Source organism: Quercus lobata, chromosome 4 (genome assembly GCF_001633185.2).
Source record: "Quercus lobata isolate SW786 chromosome 4, ValleyOak3.0 Primary Assembly, whole genome shotgun sequence".
NCBI classification, from domain to species: domain Eukaryota; kingdom Viridiplantae; phylum Streptophyta; class Magnoliopsida; order Fagales; family Fagaceae; genus Quercus; species Quercus lobata.
In genome coordinates, this window is record NC_044907.1 from 6,885,220 (window position 1) to 6,899,591 (window position 14,372).

Sequence of the window (14,372 nt, forward strand, 5' to 3'; positions counted from 1 at the left end):
TCTGTCCTCCACAACTACATAGATTTCAGCCCCTTTTTTCAACAGCCATGGACATCAAAATGATAATGATGGAATAGGTCTTTTTGACTTTTTGAATCATATAATAATAATATACCAAATGATTAACATGAGAATAAATAGAGATTGCATGCAATTAGATATTCATTTTCACCGAGCAGCTATGGAGATCATTGAGATAGAGGAGGTGAGGATTCATGAATGTCCGGTTGGGAGACATCGATCAGTCTCACAAGCACTTCCAAGGAGAAAGAAAACAAAGAAATCGAAGCGCCGGTATGTGTTCGTTCTTCATTTTCTTGTGATTCAAAATAGACCCTTATGGGAAAGAACATAACAGTTCAAGAATTTAAAAAAAAAAAAATTTACTTCTCATTCTATTTAGTGGCATTAGCCCATAAATTTCATCTCTTTCTTTACTATAAACTCTGCTACCCTTTGTCTTTTCTACCTTATAAAGCCACTCCATAATTTTATTTTATTTTCTCACTTGGGAAATAATTTGAATTATAAATGGTGATTAATTATAGTATTTACTTGAGGAGAAAAAGGGTATTATGATTAATAAGGATGATGTGATGAGCGATGAAGGGTGGTTGAGTGCACCTTATTGTGTAGGTCAAAGTCACATGCTATGGGATTTGGAAGCTGGTCTGATCTAATTCTCCCATCTCCATCTTCATGAAATTGTCCTTTCAAAACTTCATTTAACTGAAAGACTTTAAAGTAAAATAAGAGTAAAAACTTCGATCTCTCTTTTCAGTGTAAGATTTGAGTTTAGGTCATTCAATTAATTTGCAATTTCCTTCCATTCCTTAGAAAACCCATGTGCATGAGCTATTTTGTGAAGGATAGACCACATAGCAATCTGATTCCCCTCTCTTTGAGCTTTCCATAATTACATGTTTTATCTTTTGTTTAAGATCTTTGAAATGGTGGACAAAAATTTGACTCCCAAAGTGTTTGGCCATCTTTTGGGTGAGTGAGGGATTGACTTTACTATAGTTTGGTTATCTTTTGAGTTGTTTACTTCTTTGAAAGTCTATTTGCTTTAATGTTAAATTAATGAGATTGATTTTTTCACTTTAATCATTATTTTAGGATTGTATCAGTTGAATGTTAACATTACAAAATCTGACTGCCAAGCTAATAACTAATCGATGTATTTAGCGTACATCTTGGTACTTTTGTAACCCATTATTAGAGAGAGAATTAAAGTAACAACACAAATTTAATCAAGGTGCATATTCATAAACATCAGGCTAGACTGATTGGAGGTAGAGGTGGAGGTCGAGGTACATATCCATAAACATCAGGCTAAACAAACTGGAGGTGAAGGGTTGTTAATTAAGGACCTATGTTTTGTACTTGCATGTTTGTGTTACTCTTCTCTTTTTATATTTAATATTCTAAGGGTTTTTATAAATAGAATTTTGGATTTCTCATTAGACCACCTTAGATTTCTCATGTGACTCCTATTTTCTTCTCTCATTTGAGCATTTTTTGTTCTTACAACACTATGAATCAATCTAGTCTCTGTATCTCATTGTGGGTTTGTGAGGATACTTTATTTGACTATTTAGATCTACCTCAAACTAAATAAATTAGTAGGCCAAAATATTGTCTGTTTTTCACTAGCTTGCAATGGAGGTTATATGATGTTAGAATTGCCATTTAAGAAATTTCGTTAATGTAAAAAAAAAACGCATGTGTATAGAAATTGATTAATTCCATTAGGATTTATTTTTTTATAAAAATATAATGTTCTATTATTGTCACAGATAAATATAATGTTTAAGAGGTTTTTACTGAAATTGAAAAATAATGAACTAAGTTAATATTCACATAAAAATTATAAATCCTTTATTTGTTTCTTTGGGTGTAGTTTTGTTATTCATTATTTTTTCAAAGTGTCTATGTAATCTTAGGTCATCATTGCTTACGTATCTTGCTGACAAAGGATGATATGCACGTCATGCATGCATGTCATGAAGTGCACGTCATGCCGACATATTTTAGTTGACGTATGTCAATGAATATTTTAAAATTTTCAGTGGCACTGAGCCTTAAAATACGACTTTTCTCAAGGATAATTCATCATGGACTTTGTTTTTGTAAATTAATAAATAGGAGTAGCATCAATATTTAGCCTTTGGATATTCTCTTTTTCTGTTTTTATGCTTATTTTGTATCACATGATTCATCACGAAAATGCCTCACTTTAGCAATTTTTTGTTAACCTCGAATTACGTTTTATAGGTCACTATCTTTGTTAGCCTTTTTTTTATAAACTCATGATTTATTTTTTATATTTTTTAATAGTGCAAGCGGGAAAGAAGTTCGCTCCTCCACAGAATTCCATGATCCACTTAACTTTCTCATAACGATCTTGCTTAATATCCTTGGATTAAGCTTTAAAGGCTCAGGCATCTCTCCACTCAGAGAGCACGATAAAATCACGTTGTTCTTTATCATGGTAATAGCTATCTACAGCATCGTATTTTTGGGGATAAAGCTAGGACCTCAAAACGCAACCTACCTCCCAATGTTCAAGTTTATTTGTGTCATTTTTGCAATTCTTTCATGTGAGTTGCTTGCTTCAATCCTCGTCAATCCCTTAAAGCTGCTCATCATTAATATATGTGGATTCTTTGTAGAGCTTATTCGTCGGAGCTGGTACAAACTAATTTATGAGCTTCTCTGCCATGCATCTAATAATCTGGTACATTGGATCCAACATACATCCCAAGCATTCAAAAGGTTTTCTTTGTTTGGTGGCACAAATAGACAAGATCAAGATGATATCGTCTAATTGGCCTATTTACGTGAATTGGAAATAGTTATTTGGTCGTTTGATATTCGTAAAATTAATGTCAAATTATATGTTACTTTCCCATCAAACTAAGAAACAATTTCTTTGCTTATATAATTTGTTCTTATGTACAATTTATCGTTTTTCTTATCTAAATACTTGATTAGGCTTGTAAGGACCGGATTTGAATTCCTAGCCCAACGTGTGGATGGATTTAGGCTCAAAAAGCCCACAACAATGAATTTATAAAGAATGAGTTGGAAAATTGGGCTCTAGTTAATCAAACAAGAAGTTAAGTAGGTCTCGATGACAAACGAGTAAAAATAAGTAAGTTTGAACTAAAGAAAAATGTCATCGGCAAAGTCTGAGGAGACTGTTTCTTATATAATGTTCTTAAGTAGGGTTACAAGTCTGATTCTAGGTTGCTGCAGTGTTTCTTTCTTGATTTTTCGATCCCCCTTCTCGTTGCCTTCTCACTTCTTTTATACTGTTTTTTCTTTTCATCTCCACCTTCCCCGTGCATGCTAGATGATTGGTGTTGATACTTGTCCCATTAACACCTTTCACAAGTCTCCATGTAGTAGCTATAAGGCTGAAAGTCACTGTTACGGTATCACCTCCATATTAATGCGGTTAGAGAGTTAGCTGCAGAGCATTTAATGCGGTGAAAGCAGCTTTCTCCTAAGATATTTCAGGACACTTCCCTATCCTGAGTTCCTATAGTACCTATTCGTATCAACTGAGTGTTCTTGGGACATTCCTCCAGACGACGGGTCACCTCTACGGACCTCGGCCTTGGTTATCCAAGGAGGCTCTCATCCTCGACACAACCCTCTAGATTGTTATAATCAAAACTGACTTCTTCACTTGCCAATAGGGGCTCTTTTAACAACGTTTCCCCTCTTCGAACGCCATCTGTCCTCAGCTTGGGCCTTAGATCCATACTATACATAAATAATGGGCTCCGGGGCCCAATGCTCCTACAAGGCTAATCAAGTTTTTGGTTACTTATTAAGTTGTCAAGTTCATCCATTTTTCCCTTCCAAATTTAAATTATGAAGAATATAAAGTTTTGGGATAATCGTTGATGAGATTATGCACATTAAATGAGTTCAGAATTTGGAATAAGATCAAGCTTCTATAGTATTTTGAACCTTTTTAAGTTTTGTATTTTCGACTCATGAGGTTGAACTTTTTTTTCTATTAATAGTTTGATACTCTAGAGAGTTCAGAATTTGGAATAAGATCAGGCTTCTATAGTATTTTGAACTTTTTTAAGTTTTGTATTTTCGACTCATGAGGTTGAACTTTTTTTTCTATTAATAGTTTGATACTCTAGAGATTTTTGGAAGCTGAAATATTGAGATTAGTTTTGGATTTTACTTGATGTAATTTTCTCCTTTTTGGAATGGATACTATTCTATAAGGAGACTTTACGCACTTGTAAAGTGAAAATTTTATGTCTCGTTGTCACATGTACAATTCATAACCTCGATACACCCAAATAACTTTCCCAAACAAATATTGAGATTAGGTACTCAAGTTATTTATGAATGTTACTAAATATTAGTCACAGGCTTAAGCTTAATTAATCAAGTTATTCTCGATGATGCTTGGCTAAAAGTCAGTTCCTGTTCACCATCAAGGTGCATGAATAAGCCAGCACATGAGTCATGAGCATTGCATGCAAAAAATCTCGAGGGTGGTTCTGTCTGGTCAGAAGGGAATCCTGGTTGCATTTAGCATCTTTGGGCTCAAGTTGTATAAACTACTATATGGTATTTGCATGAATAAAATTTCTATAGTTTCCCTTAAAAAATATATGGTGTTAACAAGAATACCTGTTAAAAAAAAAAAATTATATCAAAATTTTTTACTTTATGTCAGATTTTTTTTACTAGCTTTATATGGTATGGAGTCAATGAAGTTAATTTTTTGAATTCCACTTACTACTTTAGTCATATTTTCAATATCCCCTCATTAATTTACCAATTTTATATTAATTGAACTTCACAATAATTCATTTTTGATTTCGCGAATGTATATATATATATATATATATATATAGAAAAGTTCTAGAATGGAAACCTTCACTCCTAAGGAATCACAGCCCATTAATGATTAATGGCACGTGTCTTACCATTTAAATTCAATGGTGGGACTCAAAGGGGCAATGACATGCCCAAAAAATAAAACACTTCGAAGAAATTTTTGAAAAGAAATTGAAAAAAATAGTATGTTATTCCTTCTAGAACTTGGCTTTGTTTAAGAGGTTACTGCGTGTTCTATAAACCTAAAAGTTGTAGGCCAGTGTCTAAGTCAACAAAAAAAGCTTCTTTTTGAATGAGGCCAGTCATTCAACGGGGCAAACTTAAGTGTGCATACTATGGCTTATGAGCTATGAGTATTAGAAACTGACCTACCATTTAAAGGCAGCTATTGGCTGGTAAGCAAGAAAAAATCATCTACAGAAAAAGCCAAAAAAATCAGCTAAAAGTTTTCAAACTTCCACGGTTTTGAATTTGCCCGTAAAGTACAAGAATAATACACGAAAGAATTAATTAGCATATTGATTAATTTGATTAATGATAATGATTAATTTTCTATTAAAAAAATTGTATTGACTAATTATAAGGGTCAATGAGTAAAATCATTCATTTTCAAAATCCTACTCCCTCCATCCCACTTTTTGTCCTCTATTTTATTTTGAGATGTTCCAAAATATTGTCATGTTTTTAAAAATAAAAGTCATTAATTTACTGATGTTTCTATTATACCCCTATTAATTTACTAATTCAATTTTTTGATAAATTTTTTTAATGGTAGTTTTGGAAACTTATACATTTTTAAAAGGTAGACAAGATAATAAATGATATTCTCTTAAAAAGTTTGACTTTTCAAACAAGACAAAAAAAGTGGGATGAAGAGGGTATTTTATTGGGTTTTTTTTTTATTTATTTAAATTTTAAACAATTAGAAGCTAGAAAAACATAACTTCCAGTCCTCTAATTTTTCTACTATCTTCAAATTTTAATATAATATAAATAACTTAAAATAGTTACCATTAAAATTTTCTTTATCCTCTACCTTTTATTTTTGTCTTCCACCATCACTACGATTACCATTAAAAGGGTATGATGAACATAAGGAGGATGTGATTAACAATTTAGGTCACAGTCACATGCTATGGGATTTGGAAAGTTGTTCTGAACTTATCCTCTCATCTCCATGTTCTTAAAAGTTATCATAACTTTTGAGTGGAGTTGTGGTGTGTTTTTGTATTAAAATCTATTTCTCTCTTTCTTGTGTGTGCGCGCGCGTTTGTTTCTATTAAAAAAAAAAAAGTAGGTAGTACTTAATTAATTATTTTTTTTTAGAAGATAATTAAGTAGTTGGCTAGAAAATTGTGGACAATGAAGTAATTGTAGAAATTTCTAGTAAAGGTTCTATAATTTTGAACTATCCTTAATCTAGTAGTGTGGCACAATGGGGATGCTAGGCTCAGTAGTTTTAACTAAATTAAGTTATCTAATTAAAATTCAATCATGGTTTCATTGACTAATGAATCACATGATTGAATTTAATGATCATTGATCAATGTATGAAAATATTATCATTTTTTTCAATGATCATTAAACTCAATCATCTGATTCATTAGTCAATGATCATTAAATTCCTATGTACCCTCTCTCGTACAGATCATTCCAATTCCAAAAATCTCTCTGCATGAAGTCAACATTGGCATCTCCTGACTCCTATATCAATGTCCATGTTGGCTAATGATTATAATACAATTTTTGGTTTTACTTGATCTCCAAGGGACTTTTATTTTTCATGTCAAGGCAAAAGTTTTACCTCTCCAAAAACTAAGAGCTCTTTTGTCTGCATAATAAGGATCTTCTTTATTTTAAGTTTTGTTCAACTTTTTATACTTTATATTGAATATATGTATAATTCCATGTATTGAGTTTCTCTTCCACCCTAAAATGATTAGTCAAGTTGCAATTAAAGTTACTCGGAATAATCACATATAAATTCAAAATCTGCTTAACAAATATCTAATATGGGGCTTAGCATATGCCTACATAACACACACTCAAACAACCCAATGCAATTCAATTCGCCCAAATTTGAGTATCACATTATACTGTCTAGCATTTATATAAAAGAGCACAAGTTCTAGAAAAAAACGGAATTCTTTCAGTTCTCAATCCTTCATAGGGGTAATCACAGGTCGGTCGGGCTCAATTTTTAGTGTTAACTCGTCAACAAACTTGATCACGTTGGGTCTCTATTTCTTCTACCCTTCGCCGATCGTGAGCATGTGCAGGTTGCTGACCAAGCTAATCCTCAGAATCAACCCTTTCAGATTTGTTGGTTCTGGATTTGGCGGATTTATCCGATGCTGAGTGTGAGTTGATAGTTCTAGGCTTCTAGCTCTTGGGCAGGTTTCTTACATTTTGTATAAATGAAGGTATGAGTATTAGTCAACGGCCTGGTGAGATACACCAGAGTTGTAGAAAACCAAAGGGCCTGTGAAGATCATCGATTTCCTCTTACAAAACAAATGGTGACCCTTCCGTCAGGGTAGCATGATGTTGGCCATATATGCCGAACTGAATTTTGCTAGGAAAAAGAAGTGTTTGTTAATATATTATGCTTCACACACCTTATGGATACAATAGATTTTCTTGCAGTTGTATTAACATATGTGGTCATTATTATGAAAAATATTAAAGGTATCGTAAATTTTATTACAAAAACTTATAAACTAAAGTGACAGTAATATGATTGATATCACCTAAATAATATAATAAATAGTTATTTAATTAATATATCTTCGTCATTAGTAACATTTCCATTTATAAGGTTTATAGTAGAAAAATATGTAACATTATTTTATTATTATATGGCAAAATGTTTCACAACCCCCCTCATGAAGTTGACCATAGACCATCTTACCAAAGGACAAAACTGTTCCTTAAATTCTTTTTTTAAGATTTTGTCATGTGACTACTTAAATAAAAAATATATTTTCATCTCATGAGAAAAAAGCCACATGGCAGGATTTTAAGAAAGAAACCTAAAGAATAGCACCTAAGTACTGTACCTAAATCTTGTCATCTTACCAAATTATCACTCGCCTTTGTACAATACTAAGGATAAAATGGATAAATTTGGTATTTTTTAAAGTATAATAATATAATTGTACACCAAAGGTTTAATTATATATATATATATATATATATATATATATATATATAGACATGATATTGGGGTAGGCATTGATAACAACGACAAGGCAAGCATGGAATTGAAAGAGGAAAGAAACAAACCCATGGGCGGCTCTACCCTATTCTCAGGTGATTCAAATGAACCCCTTGACTTCCAAAAAAAAAAAAAATTATATATAAATAATATTTTTTTTTGTTAGTTTAATACTATAATATTTTTTCTTAAAAATATATTTACACACCCCGACTTGAATTTTACACACCCTTATTACAAGTATTTCCAAGTCTAAGAATAAAAGGTAAGTGTTTGTAAATTGTAAGTGTCACTATTTTTTTATAAATTTATATTATGTATGTGAGTGTGTCTAATATTGATTGTGTGTATTACTTTTTGTTATAATATTATTTGTGTGAATTATGATGTGTGTGGATGTTTGTGTGTACATTATAATATAAATATATATATAATTTAATAATTAGGAAATAGATATGGTTTGTTACATGTGTGTATATTGTTATTATGTTATAATAACTTTTTGTTATAAAGTTAGTAACATTCAAGAAAAAAAAAGGTAAAATTAGTGATTGTCCAAGCATTTAATTGGTTAAGTAGACACTAGTGTATAATTTTATGTATGAATAAGTGTGGTTGTGTGTGTCAATATTTAATACAAAGCCAATGAATTTAGTTTAGTCATTAATTTAAAATATTTTTATAAAAACAATAACAAATAGATAATAAAAACTGCATAAAAATAAAAATGTTAGATAAACTTAACAAAATAAAAATGATTATAGACTCATAGCTACTCACATTGGCAATAGATACTTATAATGAATTATCATATAACAATTCAAAATTTGAATACTCATAGAAGGAAATTGTAAAACTTCATGTATTAATTTTTTTTTTTTTTGTCGGTAACTTGATATATTCAAGTCCTTTTTTATTAAAATTTTTTAATGACCCCCCTAAACAAAATTCCTAGAATCTCCATTGAACAAACCCCAATAAACCTTGATCGCATCTAGGAAACAATGATCCAAATTGTTTCTTTACTTCTTCTTTTTATATATATTATTATTTGGAAGAGGTATAAAGTTTGGAAACAGGATAAAATCATAGTTTTCTTCCCACAATAGAAAATATTCCCCTAAAAATTAAAACTCACAAGTCACGACACTTGAAAATAGTATTTTACGTCAAGGCCATATATATTACAAAAGATTTTATCTGTTGCGTAATAGCTAAAATATCTTTTTATTGTTTAGTGAAAAAGTAACCTACATAATCTACATCTATGTCGAATAATTTTAAATTTATAAAAATTGTTTATTTGTTGACCACTTCTAATATTATCACATAAATTTTTGAAAGCAATTTTTTTTTTCACATCATCATTTTAATATAAGTTTCTATTTGATTTTTAAAATTACAATTTATGTTAAACTATATTGTTTAAACTTATTGAAACTCATCGTATTTTTGGATAAACTATAAAGTAACCCAACAATCGATAAATTCTTATCAAATTAGATTTTATCTTCTCTAAAAATTTTTTAATTAAATTACATAAGTAATTTTCTACAAATTAATTTGATTTTTAATTTATTAATACATATTAATTAAATATGTATCATATATTTTTTTTTTTGTCAAAGTTTCTTTAGTATAGAATAGATTAACAATTAGTAATATAAAAATGTGGAAGCTCAATATAGAATGTAAATTAGATTCTAATTCTACTCTAATTTTATGGCAAGTGCCATTCAATTAGATTTCAAATTCTCTCTAACTTTGTGCTAAGTGTCTTTATAATTTAAAACTAGTTCATTCCTTTTTAAAAGTAATTTATCTCCATATAAAACCACTTTCAACCCCAATTAAAAATATTTCTAGCCTATTAAAATATAAATAATTTTTCTTTTTTGAGACTTAAACCCTAGCCCTATTACTCCCTACACCCCCACAATAATTTATATCTATGGAGTGACCATTACACCATGAGTTAATAACATTCAAACACATATATTAATAATATTAAACTTAGGTATAAATGTTTCTTATGTAATTATAATTGTGAATATTTTTTAATGCCCATGTATATATGCAAGGATTACATATTAGTAAAATTGATTTATGTCATTTTTTTTTTTTTTTAATTTCTAATTGTGCAAGTGAGAAATAAGCTCGTTCCTCTACCGAGTTCCATGAGCCTCTTAACTTTCTCCTATCAATCTTTCTTGGCATTCTTGGAGTAGATTTTCGAGGCTCGGGTATCTCTCCACTAAGAGAATATGGTGCAATCATGCTGGTCTTTATCATGGTAGTAACTATCTACGCTACTGCATTTTTGGGGATTAATTTATGCCGAATCCTAGCTCTATCACCCAACAATTCTAGTACTTAATACATTCAAAATTTTGTTCCACAAGATTTGCAAAGCATTCAACAACTTTAGTTTAAAGAGCATGACAAAGAATCAAGATCAAGATGATGGTGGCGATCTGATTGCAAATATCATATAATTAGCCCATTTGTGTGGGATTATCAAGGATTGCATTTACGTTTATAGATTATATAGTAAATAATATCCGATTAGTACAAAATTTGATATATATATATATATATATATGTGTGTGTGTGTGTGTGTGTGTGTGTGTGTGTTGAGAGCATATAAAACTTGTAATCTAAAGGTTAAATTTTCAAAATACATAGTAATGTTAATTTTTTTATTTTTAAAGAAAGTTGTAGAAATAGACCACAACCAAGTTTGTAACCAAACTTTGTCCTTATATGAATGGATTTCTTGATGTATTTCGGTTTATATAAATATACTTTTAGTACCTTCTTTGTTTGAGGTGAATCTCTGAATATGAAGGACTTTAAAAAGTAGTTTGAACTTTTTTGTAGTTAAAAGAGAAGATAATTGCCTTGTACTCATGGCTTAGCAGTCTGGACCTGCTTTGTTTTTACCCATGGGCCCAAACCCATCATCTTATCGCAATGTGGATTTTCTTCCTCTCCAAGGAAAATGGGCTGGGCCATGGTTCTCTTTTGTAATGTTTTGATGAAAGAGTGAATTCAAATTCGGAAGACCCAATCCCACTTTTGGGCTTAGTGTACCCAGCTTTTGTACATCTAACTATGAGATACAAGTGATGACCTAAACTTTACCCAAATAACCCTTTTTTTGGCAACTCAAACAATTTTACTGACTTTGCTGACTTAACCCATGGATGCATGAGTACGACCTAACATTAGAATGACTTTCTAGGCTTCATATTTTTAACAATAAATTTTCCTGTAAAAACTAATGATTTGTGATTGTTACACACAGTTTTACAAACATCTCATTCTTAATTGAAATCATGACTTAAAGCAAAAATTTTCATTATAAAATGGGGCCTGTGCAAAATTATTTATATGCAACAAGTATTATTCAAAACAAATTACATCCACTAATTATTGCACTAGCCACGTCACATGGCCATGCAAGGAAATAATCGTGCGGCCAAAAGATACTTTACCATCCATAGACCAATACAATAATTTCTCTATGTAATTTTTTTATTTTAAAGAAAATTATTTTGTTAAAAAATATCTCTTCTCTAACAAGGAAAGTAGGACCCAAATCTAACTTATTAAAAGGGATTTACATCCGTCCCTACACTTCTAGAAATCCAAAGTGGTCATTCTTCAACTCACATTATATAGCACCTTGTCCCTCCTCCTTTATCTTTTACATTTGAATTCAGATAATTGTTTAAGTCTAAGTTTGACTGGGGAGGGACAACAAAAATGACACATTTGTACCTTAATGTCTCTTTGTTTTCAATGAGGAATTTTTTTATATTATGCTACAGTCGTTTAGTTGCTTGGTTAGGAAGTTTTAGCCACAGCCACACACACGAACATCCGTATTTAACACGTGGTTTTCAAATTTGTCTTCCCCTTTTTTCTAAATTGCACGTGGAGTTAACGAACTTGATTACTAGCCTTTCTAGAAGGCAATTTTAGTATAACGTTCAATGCAACAAAGGAAGAAACTCTAATCCAATATGGATAGCACAAGGCCCACTTCACCATCCCAATATATGCAAAATAAAATTCCATGATTACAAAATTTTTCATAACTTCTTACCATAATTGTAACGTGACAGAATGTGATTGATGAAAAAAAAATTGTGAATTCATATGTAAGCGATAATTAATCACTCACAGTCTATCACATTGGAATTGTGGAAAAAAAGTTGTAATATAATTTGTGATTCTAAAACTACTCATTTGCAAAATCATATTTTTCAAACAAATTGTTTGTCAGCTTTTATTTGATGATTATCATAATCGAGTAATTTGAGTTATTTATGAGTATTGCCAAAATTTAGTTGGTCATGCATGCTTAACCAGCAAGGAAATTTTCATACACTTTGATAGAATAATCATATGGTCGAAGAATTCTTTTAATGGAAAACAAAAATACAAACATAACAAATTTTTACAATTTTCGCAACGTAAGAATTAAAATATTATTAAATTATTTGGGTTTATCATTTACTATGACAATGAAAATAAAAATAATGGTTTGGAGTAATTTTTGTATAGTAGTGCTGATGATGATGGAATATGCGTTGGCATTCTCTAAAGGTTTTTTTGTTATTATAATCACCTCTCTCTTTTCTAAATACATATTATTTACACTAGCCTTTCTCCAATACTGAAAAATGGCTTTAAAAATTCTATAAAAAAATAACAGCTATAAAATTTTTTGAATTTCCTATTAGAAAATGTGTGGATAACCGTTTAAGTGAACGGTAAAATAGATCCAATTTTTTGGAGGGTGCAAAAGTGAACTTCGAATGTAGATTGCAATTCTCTTTTGTACCCAAAAAAACAGTTTAAAAAAAGTAAGAATTTGGATCTTCAATAGAACCACATTTTCTCCATTAATTTTTTTTTTTTTTTGGATGAATTGAAATATATCATTGAAGAAAGAAAATCAAGAACAGACTGGGAATTTAAAAAAAAATTAAAAATAAAATAAAATAAAAATAAAATAAAATAAAAAATAAAAAAGAAGAAGAAAAAAGGAAGCCTCATCCCTCACGACAGCACAAAAAGGACGTAGAGGAGGAAAGCTATAGTCAGCACCAGAATTTTCAAGGGTCCATTACAAGATTTGGGGGATCCAAGAAATTAAACAAAATTCAAAGTCTTTTGTTATCAACCACATCTGCAGTAATCCAGTCAAAAGGCCTTGTACAAAAATGTAATAAAATCTCCTTCAATAAAAAGTCAGGGTCCTATTTCTCTTTTCTTTCCTGATATTGAACATAACTACAACTTATGTCTATAGAAAACTCCCTTAACATAGAATATTATCCGCAAAAAGAAGTTGTGTGACTAGTATTACTAATATCGTTGTAAGATATTAAATATGTGTGTGAAACTCCTTCTTGGAGACTTGAATCACAACTCTTACCTCTCACAACTCATAAGAACTTTATACTTACAAAGTAACTATTATGCAAAGAGTACGTAGTGATTGGATTGATGGAATTGGGTGTGGGACTTGTGGATCTTAATTAGAAGGAAAGGCTAAGAGAGAAGTACAAATAATATTTACGCCTCTTTGGCTTAATTAAATAACCTTTTCTTGACTAGTTATATTTTGCTAAAAATAAAATTTTTTATTCATTAATCAAATATTCTTTGGTTTTTCCTTACAAACTTTATTTAATTATTTGAGCTATATTGATTTTAAAAAAAATAAGTTAGATTTTCTCTCATTAAAATACTACACATTTATTTGGTTTAACAGGTTGTCTAGAAGTTTTATTTTCTTTCAAACTTTTATTAAGGATGTGTCAATTTTGTAAAAGTAACAAAGATTTGAATGATATATTCAGTTGAACTGTAAATTTCTAAAATATTTTTTTTTATGCGGACAGAATTAAAACTGTATAAGTTTAGGAAAATTCATTTATATAATCTAAATTATACTTTGGATCTAGTGGGTTATAGATTAACATAAAAACTAGTTTTTCTTGGGACATATCATGGGTCTACACATGGGCCTAGTCATGAGAATATAGTGTAACTATAGTCATAAAATTGTTAAGAATATAAATATGATTAGATATGCGAATCGTTTAAAGTTGATGAAATTTGTTATATCTTTTTTGGAACTTATAGTAAATTGTAAATTGTGATGTTTGTAGAACTCATCGTAAATTATGATTTTTCATGTGTTCGAACTTGATATTTGTAAAATTAATGTTAAATTATATGTTAGTTTTCAATCAAA